The 27466-nt window shown below is 43.8% G+C and overlaps 1 long non-coding RNA gene across 1 annotated transcript; it reads right to left on the bottom strand.

Annotated features, from left to right (window-relative positions):
* Positions 1-1714: 1714 nt before the first annotated feature.
* On the bottom strand, positions 1715-17041 carry LOC148000214 (uncharacterized). Its single transcript, XR_015641297.1, has 3 exons — positions 16956-17041; positions 4659-4983; positions 1715-3767 (listed from the first exon to the last, which is right to left on the bottom strand). It is a non-coding gene; the product is annotated as an uncharacterized LOC148000214 (long non-coding RNA).
* Between the last annotated feature and the right edge of the window lie 10425 nt (positions 17042-27466).

The raw sequence follows: 27466 nt of genomic DNA, 5'->3' as shown, positions 1-27466 counted from the left end.
CTCCTAAGTGCCTAACACCTCTAGTGCGCTCTCTCTCTTTCTCTCTCTCTCTCTCTCTCTCTCTCTCTCTCTCTCTCTCTCTCTCTCTCACACACACACACACACACACACACACACACACACACACACACACTAAAATTATAATAGAAAGACCTAAGGGACACTAGCTAGTCTTACTCATCCACATGAAATTGTGGCAGGAAGCCTGCTCTAGACAGGGAATATGGGAACTGTAAACCTTGTACTTCCCAGCCCCCAGAAAGACCAGTTAAATAACTAGTAATGAGCTAATGAGCAAACACAACCACACCAACCTCCTGTCTATATGGGGCTGAGTTCACAGCACATGAAAAAACACTAAAGCAGTATTAGAGAAACACATTCCAGTAAAAGGTGAGCCTGGTGTTTTACAGAGGCTTAGGTCACTGTAAGGGTAAAGGTAGTCCATCAGAAGCAAGGCTTGAAGTGTTCAGAGAGCATGAAGAAATAAGGAGAAGGTTAACTCAGAATTGGGCATAGGCAAAAGCTATGAATCAGGCAATGAACCTGGACAGAAAGCAGTCAGGTAGAACACAAGCTGTGCCCAAATGTCCACACTTGGGAAAGATACAAGCTTGGCACTAGAAATCCTAGGAGATCCGCAGAAGCATAAGGGCCAGTACTAATAGGTACAAGTGGTCCTCAGCATCCAGCCAGAGGCATCATGCCTACAGGGGAACCTGCCTCTCTCAACACAGAGGATGAGAAGCAGAAGAGTCATGTTTCAAAGCATCCATGCCAAGAGAAGGCTCCCACCTGAAGACTGTCTGAAATGGTGGATTCTGCTGACTAGAAGGGTCCAGGCTCACTGTCTCTTGGGCCTTCAAAGTGGGAAGCCTGAGGTGGTGGGTTCTGGAACAAAGTGTATCATTGCCTTGAGTTGATAACCTTGGTCCTATTGTGTGATCCTCAGCAAGGTCCTTCATCTCACGAATTCACTGTATCACCTTCAAGATAAAAGTGCAGGAAGGAAAGATCAAGCCTCAGTAGCTTGGACTGGCCATCAATGAATCTGCAGCCAGCATTTCCCAGCCAGATGCCGGCTTTGCCCACGTTATCTCCAGACTCTACACACCTGGTGTCCAGCCAAGCTGAGCGAAGGTCTGGAGTCTGGTTGCTCTGATAGTGGGGCAGCCTATTAATGGAAGTGCAGAGTCATGTATTGCAGGCTATCATGTTCACTGCAGATAGCACATAGGCTATCAACAGAGCTACTGTTACCTTAGCAACAGCAGGGACCTGGACATTTTTGGTAAATAAGCTATGTGGAACCAGCCTACACTCTTTTTGGCACTGTCAGCTTCTGACCTTGAATTTTCTGGGTTTCCATTTATTATTGGGTATCATGACCCAGTTGTTTGTCTACGAAACCAACAAATTAATATGATTCGATGTGTTAGAAAGTGAATTGGCATGATCGGCGATTTTAATGCAAAACCTTAGATACATTTCATTTCTGATTTGATTTTTAATGAATATGTATTGATTCTTTCAATTGAGACAGGCCACAATCTAGGTTCTCCCACCCAGTGGTCCACAAGGCAACCCTAGGAGCTGTTTTGTTTTGTTTTGTTTTTCTTTTCTTTTTTTTTTCAGAGCTGGGGACCGAACCCAGGGCCTTGTGCTTCCTAGGCAAGCTCTCTACCACTGAGCTAAATCCCCAACCCCAAGGAGCTGTGTTTGTACATTTTGGGCTGCTACAGTGAAATACTCAAGGCAGTGTAACCTCGCAAAGAGAAAATATGGGGTTTTAGCTAACAATTTTGGAGGCTGAACATCCAAAAATCAGTGTGCAGGCTATGGGGAAAGGTTCCTTTTGGCTATGTCACCTTATGGCAAGTGTCATTGGCAAGGTTGGCATGGAGGCCTACCTACTATCCAACAGCTCTACAGGCAGAGTCAGAGGGGCACATAGGGAAGCTGGTTAGCCAGACTAGCCAAAATAGCTAACTCTGAGTCAGTGAGAGACCCTGTTTCAGTTAACAAAACAGAGGGTGATTGAGGAAGATGCCAGACATCAATCTCTGGCTCACGGGCACGTGCACGCGCGCGCGCGCGCGCGCACACACACACACACACACACACACACACACACACACACACACACACGGGCCTAAAGACATGCACTTATTCCATATGCACACACATGCACAATAAAAAAGCATCCCCTCCCCCTTACCCGGTCCCACTTCTCCAAATTTCCATGACGCCTCTATAAACCGTCACCCTGGGAAACAACTTTCCAACTCCTGAACTTTGGAGAAAAAGCACACTTGAGCTTCAGCAAGTGCAAACCCCAGAGAGCTATCCATACAACCGAGAACTTGGTGCAGCGCCACACAGGTTACCTTTAAGTTTAAAAGCTTAAAAGTGTAAAATGCTTCTAAACCAGGTGAGAGGGAAGCTTCCCATCTGAGAATATTGTTAAACTTTATTTGTCTATAATGGAATGGTGGCCAGGGCCACCATCTGCCTACACATCTCAGTGATGTTGAGAACGAGCCAGTAACAGCGTCAATGTTCTCACTCCAACGCTGGACTGAAGGATGCTTGAGAAAATGAAGGTTGAGAACTATAGTACTTTACTTACAAAATGATCAACCAGTCAAATATGAAAAAGAATTACTACATTGTTTTTACAATATGAAAACATTAAGCAGAAATGTAGCTTTTATGCTGACAGATCTGACATAGTGTCAGGATCATCATAGGGTGCTGGCTTTGATAAAAAAAAAACCCAATGAAATTATTTCAACTAGTCATTTGTTGATAACATCTTGTAAAACTTCACTAATGGCATAGGAATGACCAGTTTTATTGTAGCCAAGTTCTTGTATTTCAGACTTCCATAGCTGTCTGCCATGACACGAAGATTGGGCAAGCATAGAATTCTTAGGCTGAATCAGAAGAGACTCAAGTCTTTGGCTACCTTCTATCTATAAAATTAACCACATCATTTAATTTGCTCAAACTATTGCTTAGCTGTGGAAAGTCATGGATCAGTCATAGAAGGGTGATGGTGTAAACTCCAAGTGAGAAATTACCTTTATAGGGGGAAATATCACTTATGATATAGCTCATCATTTCAATCTCATTTCTGAAATATATGATGATTCCATCAACTGTGACCAATGTCTCACCATCATTTTAATAAGGTGAATGAGTTTGGTGAGCCAGGCTGGGTCCTGGGGACCTCATCATTGAACAGGAAATATAAATTGAACATTTGAACTCAGAATTTATTTGGAATTAAAACAAAGGAATTTTCCCTCTTTGAAATGACTTAAATATCTGAGTGACATAGGCATGGGGCTAATTTCCATTGATAATGAAATCACCGAAAAGTCTCATGTAACCATATAAATGTGAGCATTTTTTTCTCCCATGAAACAAGCATATAATGAGATTGCTAAGGGTCTATGCATTGACAGCATCCATACTAAACACAAACACGAAAGGAGGCCTACAGCTGAAGGTCAGAGAAATTCCAAATTCCTTTTCCTAAAACTTAAAGTCTGGGTGTGCTAACATGAGGCTATGCCTGCCTACGCTTTGGTATCCTTACAGCCATTGTGCCCTGAGTCTGTTCCCAGTTGCCATCCCTTCAACACATATCTGGTTTAGTTAAATCTCAGGCTCAACTTGTCTAGGTTCACAATCCCCTAGGAGACCGTGAGATCAGCTCTAGGTCTTCCAGAGAGAAGAATCATCAGTCTGTGTGGCACCATCTGTGGGTGGGGGGAAAGACAGGAAAAGCAAGTGAGCGGTTCTGTGCCTGAGTGCAGGGTTCACAACAACCTGAATACCAAAACCAGGAGTAAAAATGACTCTTCCTTTTAGGTTGTTTGGCTATAGTGATGGTAAAAATTACTGGCATACACCCCCCACTGGACCTCACAGGCTATAACTATTCCATCAAAGGCTTTGAGAACATCTTGAGTCATTGACATCAGTCAGCTTGGGGTTGGGGAAGATGTCAAGATCCCCTGAAGATCTGACCATTGAGTAGAGTGAAAAGCACAGAGATTCTGTTAGCAAGGAATACAAGATGAGTTGTATCGAGGGGATTCTGGAGCAGAGTTCAGCGGTAAAGTAGGTTATGAGGGAACGTGATGCTTAAACAAGCCACATCTGGACGACATTCTGCCCTGCCTTGGTTCCCCACAGTCCAGTATCTCTAGGTTAAGAATGCACTCCTTCCCCAGCTGCCTCACGGTGTTTTCTGACTGCTCAGATCAAATACAACCCCAGTCAGTCACAACTCTCTGCTGAGTCTTGTCGAAGTGACTCAAAGGTCACTGCTGGTTAACCTATGCACATGTACATAGGGCAAGTGCTCATGCATGTGTACACACACACACACACACACACACACACACACACAGAGAGAGAGAGAGAGAGAGAGAGAGAGAGAGAGAGAGAGAGAGAGAGAAGCCCCAAAAATGAAAAACATGAGAGTACTTATTAAAAGCTTCCTCCGTGTTTTTACGTAGTTGGAATTTAAACATTTTGTGAGGCTATGATGTGAGAATGTGTCCATGAAATATTGGACAATGGGACTACAAACCCTTCTGGAATCTTTGGTCAAACACTGTAGACCCTGTCCTTGACCCACTCACCATTTGTTTTCCTTCAACTCATCAGTAGTCTGAGATGTCTGATTCCGTACTGACCAAGTCTCCTTGAATGTCCACTCTGTGACTGAAGCTGTTAAAGGTCTGAAAGACCGCACCACAGCATCACACCAACCATGTCTGTGCACAGGTCCAGACTGCAGAGAGTGGAGCTGTCAGACACCCACGCAGAACAAACCTCCCTCTGTCAGAAGGCTTCATGTTTCATAAAATTGTTCTGTTGGTTTACTCCTGATGAATTGGGGTCCTGCAAACCAGGCAGAAAACGGTGCCCACTCTATAAAGCTGGGCATACAGTCATGGATGGAACCTTGAACAATACAAAGTTGAAAGTATCAGGTAGCAACCAGGGAAGTAATTTTTACATTGTTAATGCAGAGAAGGCTAGTTTAAAATGTAATTTATATTTGCTTCTCCCAAAAGTATCAACAAAACAAAACAGGAAGGGTTGTTTGCTTGTTTGTTTGGATTTTTTTTAGAAACAAAAACCAAAGGCAGTCCCATGTTTACATTGTTTACATTGAAAGATAACAGTATAATCACAGAAATTAAGAATTATGTGCATTATATTCAATTAGAGGATCACTCAGTAAAAATTCATATCAAGGACAGAAATACAGCCTCACGAAATAGACACCCAGATGCAGGAAATATTGGGATGCTGACATAGGAAGCCTTCCTCCCTTCCTTGCAGAAGTTAATAGTTAATCAGAATGGCACCTTACCTCTATGCTGTCTGTGATTGATTGCTTAGTAAATGGTGAGCAGTTTACTTTACAAATGGTCAGATCTTCTGAGATACTTTGAACACAACCTTTACAAACTTTTAATTTAAACCAAACAACTATAAAACCCACTTCAGGGATGGGAGCTGATCTAAACAAATGCTGTGACAGAGAACCTGAACCCACCCCAGATAGGCTACCAGGCTACTTAGCTTTGGATGTGGTGTGTGTGTGTGTGTGTGTGTGTGTGTGTGTGTGTGTGTGTGTGTGTGTGTGTGTGCAGGGAATATGTTTGTTCCCAAGCTGACTGCATAGTTTAGATGGGTTACAGGGGTGGAAGTTCCTTTATAAAGATTATTTTTAAAAGAAACTAATTGTATATTGACTTGTTTTAGAAGTTGTTTTATAAGCTTTCCTACAATCTCTTGCAGGCCAAGAAAGTGGCCTTTTCTTACTGTTATGTTCATGTCTAAACAGCAGACTCTTTGGATTCTGGACAGAAAATAGGGGAGGAAAAGTTGTGTCAGTGTACAGTGTAGCAATTATAATGAATTTAAATATTCTAGGTAGAGAGAGGTTCCTTAAGACTCAAGAAGTAACCTAATTCTACTAGGCTCAGTAGGAACAAGTTACAAGGCTCAGGGAGTCCCTGAAACTTATAAGAACCATCAGACTCATCCTTAAATTTATATAAGCAGTAATACTGCTGAAGAGAGGAGACTCCATGACACGTAATAAAGCTGCCTGAAGTTGAAAGAAACATAAACTTAAGGATGTTGTTCTCCCCAGTAAAGATTGCTAATTTGGGTGGGAGATTGGATGAAAGAATCAGTCTTATTATTATGTCTTTAAAACTTTCAAACCCAACATCAATCAATGTAATGCAAATTAAAGAATGGTAGCGTTTTAGAGCTGCTGCCTAAATCTGACAAGATATTCTGACTTGTAGTGTTGGCAAATCATATGAAAACATAGGACAAGGAACTTACATATATGTGAATTTCACCTGGGGCATTTTGACAGTACTTAGTAACCTATTTTGGTTCATTGTAGGTTGATGTCATTATGCAGTTGAGGGCTGGCACAAGTTAAATCAAGGTCATGATTGGACAGTAAAAGAATAAGGCAGGGACAAAGTTTTTGTACGGAGGGACAGAAGGAGAAGGAGGGAGAATCAAAATGGAGACTGAGAAGAGTGACCCAGATCCAGGTAGCCCTAAATTGCCAAGTTAGCTGGGGTGGATTTCTGTAGACAAATTTATCTTATCTAGGTGGGTGGTTTATATCCTTTTCAATTAGTTGTAAGTTTATTGTGTGAATGTATTCTACATTGAGTATTTAGCATATAGATCTGGTTGTTTGGTTATAGTTTGTTGAGTCTTGATATTATCAGGTCAACAACCAGAGTTCCCAGCTGGCCATGGTTGGCCATGGCTGGCCAGGGTGACTGGCAATGGGAGCAGAAAGACCGCTGGGCCAGAAGATAGCTAGGCTAACATGGCTTGTTGCCTCACTAAAGCCAGCTGCCACTGAGATAAATTAAGGTTAGTCCTACAGGCCAGAACTAACACCAGGGAGTGACCATCCGGGTCGAGAGTACCAGGGTCCCAGAGTAGAGCAGCAATGTGCAGGAAGCTTTTTTAATAATATAGCAACAGTTCATGGCTCAGAGGACTCAGGTCATGATCTCTTGCCCTGTGCTTTTGGGGATAGCTCCATGGTGGAAGGATGGTGTGTCATATCTTTCCAGAGTGGTCATTACTGTAGCCCATAGTTTACAGCCTGGTAAAATTGTTAATGTCTGTTTTCCCCAGGCAGGACAAGAAAGGAGCAGGATACCATCTAGCACCCAACTCTAGCTGTCGAGCTCCTCCAGCTGGGTTCTCCTAAAGTTTGCAGAACGTCCTAAATTAGTACTACTGGAGGCTAGGAAGATGAATGTTTGATACTTAAGCCTGGAGGGGAAATTTCATATTCAAACCATTATATATGTGTGCTAACAACCAAAAAAGCTACAACCAATAAACATGTTTTTAAGGCTTTCAAAGTCATCAATCAGTGTAATGCAAATTAAAGAGTGACACCAACTGCCAAAACCTGACAAGGATTGCTGATTCGTAATGTTGGCAAGTGGGATGAGAGGAGCCAATCCCACACAGGACAAGGAACCTACCCGTGAATGAACTTCCCCTCAGGCATTTTGTCAGCACCTATCAAAGCCTTCAGTGTTTAGTCTTTGAAGTAAGAACACTTTCAGGATTTTATCCTAAGGAAATAATTAGAGAAGCATGAACCATTTTTTATGTGCCAAGGCTGTCTCTGTTGAGTTATTTGTAACGTTAAAAGTGGGGAAATGGAATCATTAACTGTGTACATTAGGGATCTAGTTAAATGCATGTGCTCATAGACAGAGACAATGTTCAACAGAACCTGTGTCTGCAGATGCTATTTAGCAAGTGGAGGATGCTTATATTATGCTGAGCACAAAGACTCCATTTGTTGGATAGAAGAGACAAACCGGCCATGGGTGTCAAGGAACAGAGTTTAGAGCTCAGGCTTTTCACTGAGTAGCTTGGAAGATTATTTGACCTTTCTGAGCCCCAGCTGCTCCATCTATAAAATGGGAAGAATGAATACCTTGCAGGATTGTGTTAAGGCTTAATTAGAATAAAGCATATAGGACTGGCGTGTGTAGAAAGAACCCAGTGGTGGAACACTTATCCAATATTCAGGAGAACTCCAGGATTCATTCCCTTGGCACACAGTGAACATGCCTTTACAGGGCTTTTAAGTCACCTAAATGTCACCAGCATTTGATAGCTTACTGTTTAGTTAATCTAAATTGTCAACAGAGATCTGGAGTAATCTAGTAGACAAGCCTTTGGGAATATCATTGAGGGATTTTTCAGCCTCTACATGTATCTGTGAGGAATTATGTTAATGAGGTTAACCGTAAGTGAGAGGCTCACACTAAAACCAAATAGCCCCATTTCCTGGGTCCTGGGCTGGAGAGAGAGAGAGAGAGAGAGAGAGAGAGAGAGAGAGAGAGAGAGAGAGAGAGAGAGAGCGCCAAGCACCAGCATTCATCTCCTCCTGCTTCCTGACTGCAGATGCAAAGTCACCAGCTTCTGCCACCTCAGCTTCTTTATGTGATAGACAATACCTCTGAAATGTGAGCCCAAATCAACCTTTTCTTCCTTCAGTTGCTTTGGTCAGGCTATCGGTGACAGTGACTTAGCTATTATATGCAGTGAAGTCGCACAAACATCTGCACTGTCTTGACAATATTCCCATCTGAGTCTGCTCACGGAACTCTAATCTACTTTGTCACACACTCTCTCGTCCAACCATCCTAGGAAGCCCCACTCTATTATACTCTCAAATTAGTTTCATTCATTTTCACCATTAGCTCCTGCCACATTATTTCTTTCAGATTTTCCTTATAACTTACTCCCTCCATTGCCTATATATGTGAGAGAATACAAATGCCCATCACTGATTGAGCATCCGTGTGCTACCCAGACACACATTGGTGGATTGGAGTCCTTGCTTCCTTAGGGTTTATAATGTTCGGCAAAGAAATAAATATTTGCAAATGAATATCAGATGCCAGGTGATGCAAGTTTCTATGCTTTCATTTAACCCTGGAGATTAAAAACAGCTGATGGGCTGCTGTGTGGCTATAGGAAGGAGGGGCCTGTGACCATGGGCTGAACCATAGGAAGGAAGGCACAGTGTCTCTGCTTCTTTTCTTTTGGCTTTCTCAGAGTCTCTTCTATTGAATGACTAAACTGGCTGGCCAGGCGACAAGGGCTTTAGGCTCCCAGTACTCAGTAGAATTTCTCAGTTCTCTACTGACTTGACCCTGGGCAGAAAAAGAACCCCAACATAAACTAGCCGCTTCCAAGGCTTGTCCTCTTAGTTTCTCAGGTGTGGTTGGTCATAGTTGAATGCCAACAGCATTCAAACATAAGGTCAACCGAGGCCAGGTTTCCCAGTGTGCACATGCAGTTATAGATTGTCAAACCGACTCCACCTTGCTGAAGACTGTCACAGGGATAGTGAGTAGTGATGTCTCAAGCCTGAAGTTGTAATCTAGGAATGGCAATACAGATTTGAATTCGAACTGACACTAGGAAGCAAGAAGATCAGTGTCTAATACAGGAAAGGCAAGAGAAAATGGGTACATCTGGGCCTAACTTTACAGGGATAATGACGTGAATATGGCCTCATATTTAACCTATTTTTCTATGTTCAGTAATGACACATTTAAATTAAATAACTCGGGGTTGGGGATTTAGCTCAGTGGTAGAGCGCTTGCCTAGGAAGCGCAAGGCCCTGGGTTCGGTCCCCAGCTCCGAAAAAAAAGAACCAAAAAAAAAAAAATTAAATAACTCACAATTTCTGCAAAACTATACTTTTCCATCCACAATAAATCTAAAAGAATAAAATCTTTCTGAGCATGACTTTGAAAGTGTTTTTGATTCTTCATTTTCAGTCAGCCCCCTTTATTGTCTACCCACATCCCCATTTACTCTGATGACCCACTCATGGTTTCTCTTTTACTGTACCCCTTCTTTGCATTTTTCTGACTGTTCCTCTTCTTTCACCCATAGCTCTAAGTTCTATTATGCTTACTCTCAGCTTCCTGCAGCCTGGAGGAGCATGTGCCTCAAGCTTTCCTGGCCATGGAGATTGGTTAATGGTGGGTATTAGACCTCAAGAATCCCAAAGGACAACTCAGTAATTCCACCAATTAAGGCAAGGGTAGATAGAAGCTCATGCTGGTAATTGTATTGGAGTCTAAAGCAAGCCAAACTGAAATCCAGAATTGGAATTTTAACTGCTAAGTTGTAAAGTACTACAAATTGAAATATCATCATCTTTCTTAATCTAGTTTGAAGCAAGATTGTTTCTATGTCTTAAAAACAAAGGAAGTGCTACCTATTAAAGAGGTACAACAAACACACACAATACTGTGCCAGCCAGAGTCCTCTAGAGGAGCAGAACCCATCCAGGAAGTGAATATGTATCACAAAGGGGACTTAATAGGCTCACATGTTATAGCCCAACAGTGGTTATCTGAGTCTTGGAGAGTCTGAGAACTTGGGCGCTGCTTAATCCATGAGGTCAGAGGCTGAAAAGGCTGGATTCTAACATCAGTGAAGGCGGTGGCAGTGGCAGCAGCTACAGCTGCAGCAGGTTAGATATAATTACCAGTAAGGGTAAAAGCAGACAAGGAAAACCAGCCACTTTTCCTTTGAACCTCCTACATCTATGTCAATAGAAGGAGGCATTAGGTTTGGGGAAACAGATAATCTTTCTAGTAAATACCCCTAGAGACCTCTGGAGTGACAGACAACATGGGACATAAATAGTGTCCATCAAAAAAATGTGGATTTTTCCATTTACTGACCTTTACTCTTAAAAAAAGTTTTCAAGTATACTTAGAACCATTGTGGGAAATTCCTACCTGGCTTTAACCACAGGCACAGTTCTCAGAGGTTAAGCGAGGCATAAGGCTTATGTTTTGTCATAGCTAAGAAACTCCAAAATCCGAGGTTTGATTAAGAGCTGAAGCCACATGGGTGGCCCTGTCCTTCTTGTTTCAGAGCAGCAGCATTTGCATCCCCCGGGCACGGGAGACAAACATAAGATCTGGGACCTTCAGTAGACCTGTGCTAGCATAGGGGTGTTCAGGCTGGCAGTTCGTGCTTGAGCAAGACTCCTGGGGTGAAGGCTCTGATGAGTCAAACGGGGAACCACAGTTCAAGAAACATTTTATGTTTTCAACAGGTATGGCAGGCCAGACAGTGACATCAAATACCTTGATCAGGAGACTGTGTTGTTTGTTATTAGGACTTCTAGAGCTCATTGACATTTGTCTACTTTCTAGAAAGAAAAAAAGAAAAGAAAGGAAGGAAGGGAAGAAGGAAGGAAGGAAGGAAGGAAGGAAGGAAGGAAGGAAGGAAGGAAGGAAGGAAGGGAAGAAGGAAGGAAGGAAGGAAGGCAGGCAGGCAGGCAGACTTAGTCCTCTACAAAGCATAACTAAGTATCATCCTGGATAGGCCTGTTTGCTGTTTGCTCACTGGACACTGTCTGGATAGGCCTGTTTGCTCACTGGACACTGTCTGGATAGGCCTGTTTGCTCACTGGACACTGTCTGGATAGGCCTGTCTGCTCACTGGACACTGTCTGGATAGGCCTGTTTGCTCATTGGACACTGTCTGGATAGGCCTGTTTGCTCACTGGACACTGTCTGGATAGGCCTCAGTTTCCTGATTGCTCGTTGGTCTGTTGGTCTTCACTCACAGCTCTAAGCACTGGTGCTGGAAGGTGAAGTCCTACGTGATGGCTATGTGGGGTTGAACTGCCCTGACCTGCAGGCCAGAGATAGGGGCTCCTATCTCTCCTTTCTCCAGCCTCATGCTCACAATCAGGCTGTGGTTCTGGATATGTGCTATGTTCGCCCCTTAGAGGTAGGGAATGGAGATACCAACAAATAATGCCCCCACTTGTGCTTCTCAAGTTACGACCCCAGGTCTCTAAACACAATGTCTCTGAGCTATTTGTCAAAATACAGATCTTGTCTGTCCTCAAAAGAGGTACAAAATCAGAACCCCTAGTCAGTCAGCAGTACTCTTCATTTTGATAAACATCTACAACATATCTTATGAATAAATGTTTGTTATCCATTGAGCCACATTTCTGGCCTGACTCCTCTTTCAGATTTTAACATATATGATCTAGTGCCATATATCAAAATTGGACCTATAGAAAGAATAGAAACTTGGAAACGAACTGAGACAAATCTGACTTCAAGTCTCATGTGTAGCAGGGATCAAAGGTTAGGACATTTGTAAGTGTTTGAATTTACTTGGAACTCAATTTTCTCATTTGTAAATCAACTGATAAAAAAATAAGACTGTAGGGGCCTTGGCAGATGCACTAGGAGTGTGGGGTGGATGGGTGGGGCAGTATAGCGAATAAGTAACTTTGAGCAAACCATCAGACACACAGACAGCTGCTAGAGATTTGTTCCACAGGGCTGCAGAGATAACTCAGTAAGTAAGGACACTGGCTGCTCTTCCAGAGGAACTGGGTTCCATCACCTACAGAGCAGCTTACAACCCTCTGTGTCTTCAAGTGGAGGGTAGGGTTTCCAATGACCCTTTCTGGCATGTATGTGGTGCACAGTCATACATGTGGGCAGAACATTCATATTTACATTAAATAAAAAACTTAAAAATAGAGATTTTTTTCAAACTTTTTTTTTCCAAAAGGAGAATGGAGGGAAAGAAGCAATGAAAATGGAAGGGAATCAGGGAAAGAGGGAGGGAGAGAGGGTGGGAAAGAAGGAAGGAAGGAGGCAAGGAAAGAGGGAGGGAGAGAGAGCTGGGAAGGGAGGGAAGGTGAAGGAAAGGGGAGAGGAAAGAGAGAAGACAAGAGAGAGGGAGGAAGGGAGGGAAGGATGAGTGGATGGATGTATGGCCAAATGGGGCAGAGAAAGGAGGGAAAGGAAAGAGAAAACAGTAGAGAGGAAGGGAGAAATGGACAGAGTGAAAGAGGAGAGAGAACAGGAGGGAGGGAGGGAGGAAGGGAATGAAGAAAGCATCTTTTGATATTGAAACGTGTGAAAGATTGGAGCTCTTATGTAGAACAACTGGACATCCAGAGGACTAAGAATCAAATTCAATTGCTTCTAGACATCATCCACAAAGGTATCCAGAATGCTGGTTAAATTCCCACTGTTACTGGGGAAACCGAGGTCCCTTTTGGTTCTCATTAATATTGCTTTAAAATAATACTAATAATTTTATATATGTCATAACATATAAATAATAATATGTCATAATAATTAAAGCCTTGTTACTAAAGTAGTTTTAAAATGTTCTCAGGAGGACGCTTGGAAATAATTTTATTAGTGTTTGAGAGAAAAACAGTAGGATGGGCAAGCTGTTGATCTGGGCAACTGCTTGGTGGAGGGTGATGGAGATTCTGAAGGAAAGAGAAGGCCAGGCCTTTTGCAAGGGTGATCAGTGAACAGGAAATGGAGGATGGAGCCTTCAGAGAGTGAGAAACCCTCCACTATGCAGGAAAGCAGGCCTAGGAACCAAGGGCCCGAGTCTGGTTTAGCAGGATTGCACCAGGAGTAGATAGTTAGAGACAGAGGAAGGAAAAGTGATCCCAAGTGATCTTAAGCAAGGAAAAGTGATCCCAAGAGTGGTCATTGGCTAGTGAGCTGAGAAAGTGCCTAGCAAGACTTGGGTCCTGTAGCCCTGACCCTTGTTATAGGACATTTGTATAACACCCTCCTCTTCAAGTTTGTGTATGGTGGGTCTTTCCCACTCAGACTCTGTTTGCTGTAGGAAGTTTAGGTGGTCAAGGGCCCAGTTTTCCCTTGCCAACTGGCTGCTTTCACATATTAGTCTTCATGTGTGGGTGTTCAGTCCCCAGTCTCCTGTTATATCAAAATAAAACCTTTTACAGAAAGCACTCAAGGTGTGACAGAGGCTCCTCAGAGGTAATGCCCAGGGGCTTTCAACAGACAGGACCCCCAAGTAGAAGGGCAGGGCTGCCTCAGGGTTTTTAATAGCAGGCGAGATGACTCAGCAAGGCACATCCTCTAGCCAGTAAACCATGCCCCAATTATCAAGCTGTTAGTGTGTCGTCTGACAAAAGCAACCAAAAAAACCTGTCTGGCCTCTGTGGCAACACAAGTCCTGCTTCAGCTTTTAATGGCTTTCCTTGTTCTGCAGGGATGACGATGGTGTTCTTTGTTTTGAATGTCAGCTTTGATTCCAGTCTAAGATAGGGCCTCAGGACAAACCATTAAACCTGACTCCATGTGTGTCGCAAGAAAGAGGACTGGTATTCTGTGCCCTGGGAGAGCTGAAGAGCTGAAGATCAAATCAGATGCCCAGGTCACTGACGACAGCACAAGCCCCACCCACTGAGAAGCTGGACCCAGAGTGGTCACAACTCTTATCTGAAAGGTCCTAATTGCAGAAAGCAAAACACAAGGATTGCTTTGTGTGTACACTTCTGACAAGACACCCTTCCGAGTCCAGAGTCTAGGACTTGAGGAAGCGTCCAGGCAGTGGAAGCCAGCATTCCCTAATGTTTCTGATTTGTCAGACAAGTATGGAAAATGAATAGTGCCAGATAACATTGTTACAAAATTAGCTTTATCATTTCCTCTTGTTCAATATTGAAACACAGAGGATATGTCTTTTTTTTCCTCTGTAAAATTCAAATAATGTTAACATGCACTGAGGTATCTGGTTCTTCAGACACAAATTTGCTTGGGCCTTTGAACGCATACATACAAAATGAGGATATTTCATACATGGGTGTGGTCTCCATTATGTCAGGGTGTGTGCATAATTACCCTAAAGGTAACTATTTCCATGGAATAAATGCCCTCATGGCAGTAAAAGAAGATGCCCTAGTAATATAATTTTTATTGGCTCTTTGCTGCCCATGTCTTGATAAAAACAGTCTACTGGAACTCAAAGCAAGCTCCTAGAGAGATTTTTAGTTATAGGATTTGGCCCGAGGGTCTTATCTTCGAACCTAGGACACCCCTCTCCACCACAATCTGGTCTAGTTAAATAGAGCCCATCATGAGAACATCTAACTTCTATTATATTCTCCTTGTCAGAGAAATGAGCTGCTGGGAAATTCTGACTTCTATTGTTTATCCTCTTGGGAGAAATCCCTGATAGATCATTTTTCAGTAGGAAAGTGCTCTGTAGTGACTTAGGAGCTTTCAGTGGCCCTTAAATCCTGCTGGGAGTGACAGAATGTGAGGGTAGTGAAGACGAAGGGTTGATTGAATGCGAGGTAAACAATGGTGCTTGCTGTGGTGCCATGCGCTGCCACAGCACAAAGATGACTCTTTGGAAAGATGTGTGTGTGTCAGTTTTGGGACCCGGGTTAGAAAACATCTAAGAGGAGCCGGTGGATGACTTAGGAGCAACGGTCTTTGTGTATTTAAAGCTCCTGTGTGTATAAAGCTGGATGTGGTGCCACACCCCTATCATTCCAGCATCTGGGAAGCTGAAGCAGGTGGCTGGCAAGTTTGAGAGGAGGGAAGGCTACATAGCAAGATCCTGGTTTTGTTTGGGTGTTTTTCATTGTTTTAAGAAGCAGGGTTGAGATTTTGTCTTAAGAAGTGGAATTGAGAAAGTTGAGAAAATACAGCAAAAGTTCTTTCTGGATTTCAGAAACCAGATGGCAGGACATAGAGGAGGCTTAATCTGCCACTCCCAGTAGATCTCAGCTTGAGTGTCGTCTCTTCAGCCTTGCCTTTAGTGCCCACTGGATCTTCATTAAATGCTCGGGTTAACCACCTCTCACCACTCTGTTCTTCTTCACCGTAGATCAGAGCCTACCCAGGGGTTAGGGCCAAGGGAACTGGTATATACCCATAGGATCTCTCCCCATCATAGAGGAGAGCTGAGCGGAGACCAAGCAAATTTAACCAGGGACATTCCCAAGATGACCTGAGGGAAAAATTCTCTGGAGGCCATCTTATGAACTGGGTATGACAGGTAGAGAAGCTTGCTGACACAATTGAGTTCTGTCTCCATTTCCCAGGGGAGGGCAGTGAAGCTTGGTGCCTCACCATAAAGGTCTCATAATATCCCACGAAGGCTCTTTGGTTCCATAATATGCTTTGAGGATCAGGATAAAGTATTAGCAAGTAAGTCTCATTCCTGGGTGGGTTTTGGGGCAAGTGGGGATAGGGGTGGGATATGATATTTTAGTAACGTTTTCTGGAGCTGTGATAAAATATTCTGACAAATACTTTAAAGGAAGAGAGTTTATTTTGGGTCATAGTTTGTCATAATTAGGGTTTTATTGTTATGAATACCATAACTATGGAAACTCTTAATTCCTGGTATTCGCATGAAGGTCACAGTAAGTTAGAAAGACCAGGTATGTGTGGGAATATAAGCCTGTAATCGCAGGAATCCAGAAGCCCAGGCAAGAGGATCTTAAACTCAAGGCCAGCCTGGGCTGTGGAGTGATAGAGTGATATCCAGTCTCAGAAGCAAACACACACACACACACACACACACACACACACACACACACACACACACACACGGAGCTTGCTGACTTGAAAAGGTGTCTCACTGAATGGAAGACTGTTTTCTTCCTAAGTTAATTGAAGAAAGGTATAATTAAGTTTCAGTGCCTTGATCTTCCAGGTAATTAAAGATAGCTTTCTTTGTAATCTGCAAGTCACGTATTCACCCGCAGCCCTCTCCTAGCTCTTTCGGGCTATCTAGTGTGCACACACCAGACATCTTTGCACTGTAGCCGAGTGTCCCTTCCTTTTAGCCTCTTCCAACTAATTAGGTTTGAGGGAAGAAATCAGATGTGTTGTCCAGCACTCATCATCCCCTTTGCAGACAAACCAAAAGCAAAGCATTGCAAAGCAAAACAAAACAAAAGGGAGTCCAGGCCATAAGCACCCAAGCTTGCAAGGCCTTGGCTAATGGCACCCACTTTGCTCTCAGAGTCTCTTAACACTGTAAGCACTTACCTGGAGCCAGTGTCCTTTGAGAGTGAGAGCCTGCGGTTTCCAGGCAGAGCCAGTGCACCTGACTCTTTGTGCCCAGTCTGCCGATTGATAAGACTGTCGGGAGTCTCCACACTTCCCTAAGTGCTGGCTGTCAGGCGGGAGCTGGGCACCTCCTTCAGAACAAAGAGTGTTGTTTTTAAATGAGTACTCCGTGTGAAGAGCTTTCTAAGTAAGCTAATGCTAGGGGTGTTTAAACACAGTAATGGGCTATCTTTCAAATGCCTTTTTAGTTGGCAACTTCATAATCTCCTTCTTGTTCAAATATTATTTACACCACAGCACATATGATACCTCCCAAAAGTTAAACAAGTCACTCAGGAAAGTGGGACGGAGCTGTGACAAGCTGAATAGATGCTCTGAAAGGTCCCTCTCCTCTTGTTATGTCTAGCATGGGAGAAACTTACCTGTAGATAAATGAATTGCCTTTGGCAGGCAATATAAGCATATATAAGTGCACTTCCCAGGCAAGGTCATGACTATATAAGCAACATATTGCACATACAACATATTTCTCTTTCTTCTCTCTAGCTAAGAGCTAGAAGAGATTAATGTATGTGTGAATATTCTATTCCAGCAAAGCATACAAATGAAAAATTAAAATATGGAGCAAGAGGAGACCTCAGCAAGATCATTGCTCCTGAGGCCTTCCAGATGTTCAGGGAAGGCTGCGACTTCTGTGTCACTCAGTTACACAAGACAGAGAGTCTCCTCCCTCTCCCTCTCCCTCCCCCTTCCCTTCTTCTTCCTCTTTCTCTCTGTCTCTGTCTCCCTTCTTCCCTCCCTCCCTCTCTCCCTCTTTCCCTCCCTCCCTCTCTCCCTTCTTCCCTCCCCTCCTTCTCTTCCTTTCTTTCTTCCTAGGGAAAATTAGGGTCTGAGCATGTTGGGCAAGCTCTCCATCACCACCCTCCATCCCACCCACAGCCTCAAATTTCTGTCCATCCCTTTTGGGGCTGCTCATTCTCCATCATTTATCAACTCTATTATTTTTATCCCCAGCTTGAAAACCTGTCATTGTGGAGGGAAGAAGATGTGGTAATAAGGCTGGAAAATCTGAACCTAGGGCCTATCTTTATTACTACTTGCTGTTTCAATGGAGTTTTAGGTGTTTCTTTGGCTATAGTTTTTCTAGCATGTAAAATGAGAAACAGCCATCTCTTGGGTGTTCTGAAAATCTCCCTGGATGTGGAAATAAATGGAAGTGAGGTAACGGAGGGAGGAGAGTTGGTCAATGGAGATAGCTGTGGGAACTGCCTCCAGCCTGGGCTTTCCCAAAGCTCAGCCCCAGGTAGTGGACAAATCATAGGAGCCTTTGCTCTCTTACACATGAGAGTGACAGGATCACATGAAAGTCCTCCACAAACATATTTGACAGACTACTAAAGACACATGGCGGTGTGAGTCACCCCTCTGTGGAGTGAGCCCCAGCTCCCTTCTAGTACTCTTGATGGCATCAGATCTAATGATGGACAACTATCGGACATGCACAGTTGCATTGTCTTCTCAGGGGCGGGCCAATGTGTGGACGGTGACGTCTGCCCTTCAGAGTTGGGGTACTTCAGATCTGGTATCTCACTTGAACTCTAAATCACGACCCTACAGCCAGAAACCAGATAGGCCACTATCTTGAGTTCTTCATCCTTTAAGACCTGTCACAGATTACATATGACTCCAGCCTACAGGCTGTCCTCAAGGCTCCAGCTTAACCCAGGCCTGACTAAATAAAGAGACACTGTCACCATCCATGGGCTGAGATCCAAGTCTAAGTTTCCTCTTTTTCTCCTTGTAGTGTAGAAGTTCACAGGAGCCACTGAAGTGAAGGTACAAAGTCCCACAGCCTAATTTTATCATGGGGAAGTATTAGCCCTGAATTGGCATGGAGACGAAAAGGCAGTGTTCCGTTAGGAAAGAGAGCAATTTTCTAGTCCTTGGCACCTGCAAAGAGCCTCCAGGCCTGGCTGGCAGCTTTGAAATTGCTTCTTAGCTGCTGGCATGAGAATTTCCCTGGCCTGTGTAGATGGCATTTGATCCCGGAGTTGGGGATGGGGAGCAACCTCGAATGTAGGTTCAAAAGTCCTTCAGGTGCCATATCTGGTCTCCAGCTTCTAAGTCTGGTGCACATGAACTCTGGACATTGTCCCTCTATTCCAAGAGCTGCTACTGAAATTTCAGAATGGCAAGTGGTCAGCCACAACCTTGGGCCCCTTCCATTCTGCCTAAGCACAGTGACTTTGCTCTGTTGGAGGCAGTTCTCCTAAGGGCTGCTGGCTGTCTATGGCTGGGTCTGGTTATCTACACTGGGACTCCATACGAGTGCTCACTTCAAGAGGCAACAATCCAGGCCAGATTCTCTGAGCTGTTGCCCATGCTATGTCATGTCTCCCAGGGTTCACCTAAAGTTGGTCAGGTAATAAATTCCTCAGTCTACTCTCCTTAGGGCTTCCAGGCTCTTGCCAAAAAAACAGCTCTTGGTCCCTTATTGCCATCCCTCAGAGTCACAACTTGCTCGAGCCAGCCCAGCTCAGGCCAGCTGTGTGCAGGCCAGCCCAGGGTTCTGAGCATGCATATGAATTGCATGCCAGACCATCGGGGCAGGGGCCAAGGTCAGCATTTAAGGCCAGGTAAAGTTGCTAAGTCACTGTCCAGCCTGTTGAAGCACATTTCTATGCAAAACACTAACGAGGTGGTGGGGGCTTGGGGGAGATAATTTTTAGCATTGGGATTCAATGAGCATGGCTAAAATCCCAACCCGTATTGATTCATAGTCCTGACGATTCTCCTTGGCCCTGAAAGTTGTTTTGCTCTCATTTGGGCAAAACAACTCAAAGTCGGATAAGCGTCAGTTTCCATTCAATCCATTTCCTTGGTCTCAGTGTATGCAGCAGAGAGGCACAATGTCTCTTTTATAATTTTCTCCAGCAGCACAGTGCTGCCAGCAAGAAAAATTATAGCCTCCCCCATCACTAAATCCAAAACCCCGATCCAATGACCTTTGCTTGGAGACAAAATTTCTCACTGCCGCACCAAAACCAATCCAGCAAAGGGCTTTGATACGGAAAAGTATTAAAAGAAAACAGCATGAGAAAACAAACAAGCAGGTCGGCCCAGACTAGCCTGGGTTCAAGAGAGCTTCGTTTCATGTGGTTCCCTCTGTGTGCCTACATGCTGTGACAGGTTCAGGATGGAGAACACTGCCATTTGATGTTTGAAGGGAGTAAAGCTGACCGCCTGCTTAACACAGAACTGTGTTCAACGCAGTGCTGTGTTCAGAATCCACATGGGGGACTGCCCCCTCCTGGAAGGCTGCCCACTGTTTCAGTCACGGAGACTCACAACTCTTTGAGCTCATCCTTCAAAGCAATAGAAGGCACAAGGCTAAAATAAGGGGCTATGGCATGGGCCTGACAGGCAGCCACTGTGGGTGTGTACATGTCTACTGGTTCTACCTAAGGTGATCTTGAATGTCTATCAAAGACATTTTTACTTTGGACATTCCCTGATGAGACTTAGGCCAGACTCATCAACCAACAGTAGCCAAGGCCTGAAGAGAGGAATGAAAAAGACGGGGTTCCATCAAGGTTGAGGAACTGTGGACCTTAAAGCTTTTCTCAGATAGTGTGTTGGGTGGGTCTGGTATACCACTGAGCAAAAGCCATGCGTCTTAGTTTTATACTAGCAAAGATTGGTGCTACCAGAAGGAGGCCACTTGTCGCCTCTTGCAGTCCCTGTTGTCATCTCAGTTGCCTTAGGTGTTTGGGGTGTGAAACTTTACATTGTTACATGTTCATGGAAGGCAGCAGGGCAGCTGTGGTGTCTGTAGAACCAGGCATGCATTCTTTCCTGGATCTGACTTTCTGGGAACGCTTAGATAGTTAAGGGACCTTGAGATGAGGAACATCTTACCGGCTCAGGTAGAGGCATGAGTCAATGAGACAGGAGGCCCTGTGGTCGAGGCTCTTTTAAGCTAGCGATATCCCAGGAATTATCAGTCCTGACTCCCTCTGAGGCACCCGCTCCTACAATCACATCGGACGACTATATTCTGGCCCACAGCACAGGGTAGAGCCAAAAGTTGTCACAAAAAGTCTACTCTGCAAGTGCAAAGATTGCAGACAATGGTCTTGGCGTTCCCATGTTCTAAGATACTCTAAGCTTATATGGGGGAAATCCAAACTCTAGGCTAAAAAAAGACAAGGAATTAACAAGTAAGAAAAGAGCAGGATGCTAATCAATATCCCTCAACAAGGGGAAAGAGAACTTCTTAGACATAAGCGAGTGGTAGGAGGAGGGGAGCCCTCCTAGATTCGGTAGACACTCCTTGGAATTAGTAAACTGATATTTGATTCTTGCCGTTAGCTATGAAGGACCGCAGTTGCCCAGGGCAACAGGTATTATTGGATGTGTGTTTATTTCTATCCATAGCATCTTAAGAGAAGTCTGCTTTAGAAAGGCTTTTGCAGAGACTCAGGAGAGGGTGCAGGAGATCTAGGTGACAAGAGACGCAGTGGGAGGTGACAGACAGAGATGGTAGCATGAAGCCTGAGCTCAGGCCTACTCCACACAGAGAACAAAACATGGAAGAGTACCCAAAACCGGATCCTCTCACCCTTTCTGGGAAAGACCAGAAACGGGGCCTGGCAGTACAAAGGAGGGAAGAACATCAACTGTGGGAGTGACAAAAGCCAGTCACACTCCTGGTCTCACTGTCATCTTCAGAAGGGAAATACTCTGGCCTTCACTCAAATTCAGAGAGCAGATAAGTTTGTATCTCTGTTTTCATCCTCAGATGAGACTCAATAAAAGGCCTTAGTGAGCTCTATGATCCGCTTGAGATTTCAGTTCATCTCAGGACAGTTAATAGCTAACTCTGATGAGTTCTACGAGAAAGACAGGGAGAAAACACAAATGCACACATGCAAGCATGCATACACACACATGCATGCATGTGCGCACACACATGGATGCCTCACTACATCCTATTCAGTTAAGGGTTACACTATGAAAATCGGTTCTCATCAGTCCCTATAGAAGCCATTGTGAACAGAGAAAGCCAAGGGAGGTGGCTGTACTTGCCTGGGCTGCTCTAACAAAGCACAAAGACTGCGGGTGGAAGTTCTACCTCCCAAAGATTCTACAACCGTGGCCAAAAAATTCCACCAGCTTAGGATCGGGTGTTCAGACACCTGAGCCTGTGGCTGACACTTCATACTGAAAACACAATAAAGAGTTGTTAAGATGAGCAAATTTCGTGAAATGGCTATGGAAATAACAGGAAGTTAAGACCTAAAGTCTTTGAAAAGAGAGGTGAATGGTGATGTAGCTGAATGAATGGAGATAGAGAGATGGGAAGGGGGACATATGGTAGGGTGCATTCAGAAGTGAGGCTTTATGGATGCTGGATAATGAGACACCAAAGGGACACCTATCCTGTCCTTAAGATCGCACTTAGACTGAGTATGCAAATACACAAGAGGTTGAAAAGAAGGCTGTTTCCTCAAGGTATAGTTAGGTTTCAGAAGACAGGGAAGCAGAAGATAAAGGAGCCATTCATAGGTGAGTGCACATTCTCGCTCAAGGGCATGCTTTTGGAAATCCATAGTCTAGCATCTGCCGCATCCACTGTATTCCAAAGCCCATCTAGAACCTTGCTGGAAAAATAAGGTGGTGGTGGGGAGACACTGTGGCTTTGTAACCCAGCCCCTCTTCCTGTCCATGCTCTGCTTCCTGAGTGTGACCGGTCAGCTTCCCTTCCTGTCACCATGCCTTCCTTGCTTATTGCCACATTTTCCTACTGTGTTAGACTGTATCCACCCACATCAGTAAGCAAAATAAACTATTTTCCCTAAAGCTGTCTTTTCCCACATATTTTATCACAGCAACCAAAAGTAACTAAAAGATGCCAAAGCTTATTTTATGTTTTCAAAAGTTAAAAATGTGGCTCTCACAAAAACATTAAGAAAACTCATATCACATATTATTAATTCAAGCAGGGGTTGTAGGTTGGTGATAGGCTTCGTGTTTACTTTGTTTGAAGCCTTGAGTTCCCAGTACCCTCTTGCCAAAAGAGAGCATTCACTGATTAGCGACAGCTCATTAAGGTTATGAAGCTGATTCAAACAGTGCTCCAAGGACCTGGCTGCTGGTACACATTTTGAAGCAGCATAGGATCGCCAGGTTAGCTCCAATGCCAGCAGGTGTTCTACAAAGCCATGGCATTATAATATTTGAGGCTACTTTTCTTCTGCACAGAATCTACAAGTTATCACCTAGCCTTGTAGTGCCTGGACTCTACTCAAACAAGAACTAGCAAAACAAGGCAGATACTTGCTTCTAGATTGTTAAATGATTCATGAACAGGGTTTGAAGTCATGCTCAGAATGACACTAAAGAAAAAAAAGGGAGGGTGGGGAGGGGAAAAAAAAAGAATGACACTAAAGACTCATGTCATCTACATTCTAGCTCACATGCTTGAACATTCCTCAGGATGGGTCTCTGCTACCCACCGTGATGCTTTCCCTCTTCATTGTTCCGGCACTACCCTTTCTTCCTGGTCTTTCCTACACTCAGTCACACCAGTCTCCATAACTGTGCACCACTGAACTACATCCTCTTCTCTCTAGTCACCATCTCCCACCTTTCCAGCTCAGTCCCTCCAATGCCAACATCTTTTGGTCTCAATACTATGATCACACTGCCAGCAGCCAGGTTCTTGCGTTTATACACCCTTTCAAGAGACCCAGAACTCCACATATCATACACTTGCAAAACCTATCTGTCCCTGCCAGGGCACGAGACAAATCATAGTCAACTGCTGTGGACAAGCTGATGCAGTCCCTTATCCCACAGCTGAGATTAAAACAAAAACATAATATTTTTATGTTTTGAAAGAAACCAAAATTCTCACTACGCTTTCCTCTTTCAAATCACATTCCAGACAAGAAACTGGCTTCCATACTACTCCATGCAATTCTAGAATCATTTTATCATGGCTTCAAACATAGTACTGAGTGCACAGACCTCAGTACACCAATAGAGAAACTCCGTAAATAAACTCTGATTCAGTTGGCTATTCATGTGTGTGTAGCCTGTCAGTCTAGGAAGAGATCACCATCTGGCTGTGCAGCTGAGTTCCTGGCTGACTTCCCTATAGAAAGCATATTTTTCCAGTGCCACTTTTACTGGCAGAAGCTTTAATATGACAGTCTAAGTGGACTAAAGGCATCGTTTTGAAAATAATCCTTAAAGGTAACCAGTATTACAGGTATGACTTGCAGAAGATCATTTTTTCTTTCCATTTAGTCATCCAGACTTGCAGTTACAACTTGAACGCGCTGGATATGTATGTACTAACAGAAGAGGAGCCTGGGAAACAGAGAGGCCACTAACAAGTGTGGCTGCAGGGAGGAGGATGAGGTGCATCTTGATGAAAACTGAAATGTGACTTCATCCCTCTGGGGACCTCCTCCTCCTCCCCAAGCTAGACTCTGAGTGATACTTTGTATTTGGAGATCTGATCCTTTTTAGTGGCTTCTCTGGCAGAACCTGCATATGGGATGTGAGTTAGGTCAACCATACAACTGAATAGCCAGAGAGTGAGAAGATCATCCCATATGAGCATATAGAACTTTGTTTCCCAGAAACCCTTGGGAGTTTTACCTGGTTGTGGCAGCAGACATTTCCTTGAGGGGTTGATTAACAGAGTTCTGATAAGTAGACTGTTTTTCTCTTGAGTCTTTTCAGAACCCATAGAAAAGTTGTTTGAACTCTAATGTGCTAGCTTTTTAATGTTAGTTTGTTTTACCTTATTATATATTATTTTGTTATATTTTAATATTATCTCTTAGAAGTCTGTTCTTTTCTAATAAGAGACAGAAAGGGGGTAGATAAGAATGGAGGGGAGGGAGAGGAACTGGAAAAAGGAGAGTGAGGGGAAGCTGTTATAAAGAAATATTATATGAGAAAAGAATCTATTTTCAATCAAGGAAAAACCGGAAAGTTGTTTGAAATCTCCAGGACACTATTCCAACCTGCTATCAAATTTAGTTTCAAACCCACCTGAGAGCCACATGTTCTTCCGACAGATTCTGAAGGCTGTACACAGATCCTGTAGCCGTCCCTGGAAAGAAAGGGTGGTATCCTGAATGAAGGGCATCGATAAGCAAGATTCTGACTACACGATGTGCTAGGGCTGTGAGCCAAGACCTGGGGGTGTTGCACAAAGCAAATGAATTGCAGAAGGCAAAAGTGGTAAGCAGAATCACCAATAAATCCTCCAGCCCACGAGACTGCTCAGCTCAACCTACAACAGGTGGGCTCTCACCATCTCTATTGCTCTGTTACAATATAAAAATCCTAGGGTTCTTGTTGCTAGACCCTAAACATACTTGCATAGGATCTAGGTAGGGAAAGATAGGACTCTACTCAGATTTCATAAAATCGATATGCCTATCACCTATTAATTTGTATCTATTGATTTATTTATCTTGAGATAATTGTTTGCTATGTTGCACAGGCTCCTTGTTTTAAACTATGTGTTGCAGGCTGGCCTTGTACTTGTGACCATCCATCCTTAGCTTCCCTAGTGCTGGGATTACTGGAGCACTATCATTCCTGGCTCCTTGGGAAAATCAGAACATTCAAGAACAGGAACACATGGTAGGCAGGCAACAGTGCTACAGACACCACGGCATTACCCCTTGATGGCTTCCCATCATTTAAATAGGCCACGATGACAAGTTTTTGCTCATTAGTTTCTGTGTAATGGCTTACCAATCTTGAATCTATTTTAAATACTTAATCACACTGGTCAGTTATCTGTGGCAGCATGGCCGAAACAATCACCAAACAGTGGCTGCAAGCATGGTGTCTCACACTTTGTGCAGGTCAGGGAATCCTCTTCTAGGTCTCCCAGGGAGAATACATTGCTTGGCTGTCCTCTCCTGTGAAGGTAAAGTAGAGAAGGTGTTTATATAGTCAATTACATGGCTGATGACAGGATCTGGGTCCTTTCATTGCCTAGTGACCTTCCTCAGTTCTGTGTTGTGTGAGCCTCTCCAGAGCCTCTTCCCATAGCCCCTGCTGAGCCTTATGAGTTAGAAGCAAGTGACTGACTCAGAAAGAGAGGCTTGTGATAGGTATAAATACCAGAATACAGGGACCATAAGGCTGCCTCAGAGACAGCCTAAATTCATATAAACCACACGAGCTGAAATAATCACGATGCTTTCAACTGCAGTAAGTGTAATGAGTGTAGCCACAAATAGGCTAGTTGCTCTTGCTTGGTCCAGAGAGCTCACAAATGCTAAACCAACATCTTCAACAAGAGGAAGCAGCAGAAACATTAGGAATAAGAAAAATGAGTTTGATCAGAGAGGAACACTAGTCCACTGCATTTAAAGCTTCTGTTTGTCTGTATTAAAAGAAGGGGGGTCTCCTGATCCAAGTTCAATCCACAGACTGGAGGCAGTGACCCTTCCTGACCCTGCTGGAAGCCTGAGACAAGCTACACTCTTGGAACCTCACATGGTCTCTCTGACTTCTCAGCTATAGCATAGGTTACTGGACTAGCTCTACTCTTGCACTTTCACATTCCTGCCATCTGTTCTCCTTCTCTGGCCCCGTCTCTTCCAGCCTACCCTCCTGTCCCTCTACATTTTTAATATAAGCTCCATTGTGGATAAATGAGGATGTCCTTAGTGCTCCCCAAGAATCATTTTACACACACACACAGACACACACACTTTTTTATACAGTTATATCTCATACCAGAGTGGTTTTCTCTTATCTCTTTTTGGTGGCTTAGCCAGGCTGAAAATCCACAAGGACCATAAATTCTTATTGATCTGCACACCACTGACATGTCCTGCAGGGACCTCAGACATAGCAGGGGGGTGGGTTCCCCTTTCTCCTTTTAGTAAACAGTATCTTCAAATGCTCTAAGCCTATTCCTGCTTTTCCTAAGACCTGGCTTTTTCCTAATGTCTTAAGACACTACTTTAGGGAAGTCACTTATCAGAAAGCCTAGAGGTCTGAGGAGTCTTTCTGTCCTCGGGATCTGTTCCTCAATTAGGACTTTCCACACTAGGTAAAAGTCTCCATTCCTTTGCTGCACTCTGACCCACACTACTGGCTGTCTTTGTCAGTATTCTACAGCTATGAAGAGACACCATGACCAGGGCAATTCTTATAAAGAAAAAGCATTTAACTGGGCCTGGCTTATAGTTTGAGAGGTTTAGTTCATTGTCATTATGGTGGGGAGCAGGGTGGTACACAATGGTAGACACGTTGATGAACAGAGAGCTGAGAGTTCCACATCTGGATCAGCAGACAGCAGAAAGATAGAGACACTGAGCCTGGCTTGAGAATGTGAAACCTGCACTTCTTCCACAAGGTCACACCTACTCTAACAAGGCCATACTTCTTCTTCTTCTTTTTTTTAATCTTTATTAACTTGAGTATTTCTTATTTACATTTCG

This window comes from Rattus norvegicus, chromosome 17, assembly GCF_021556685.1.
Source record: "Rattus norvegicus strain SHRSP/BbbUtx chromosome 17, alternate assembly SHRSP_T2T, whole genome shotgun sequence".
NCBI lineage: Eukaryota > Metazoa > Chordata > Mammalia > Rodentia > Muridae > Rattus > Rattus norvegicus.
The sequence above is the reverse complement of the archived record's forward strand: the minus strand, read 5'-3'. Positions and strand labels throughout refer to the sequence as shown.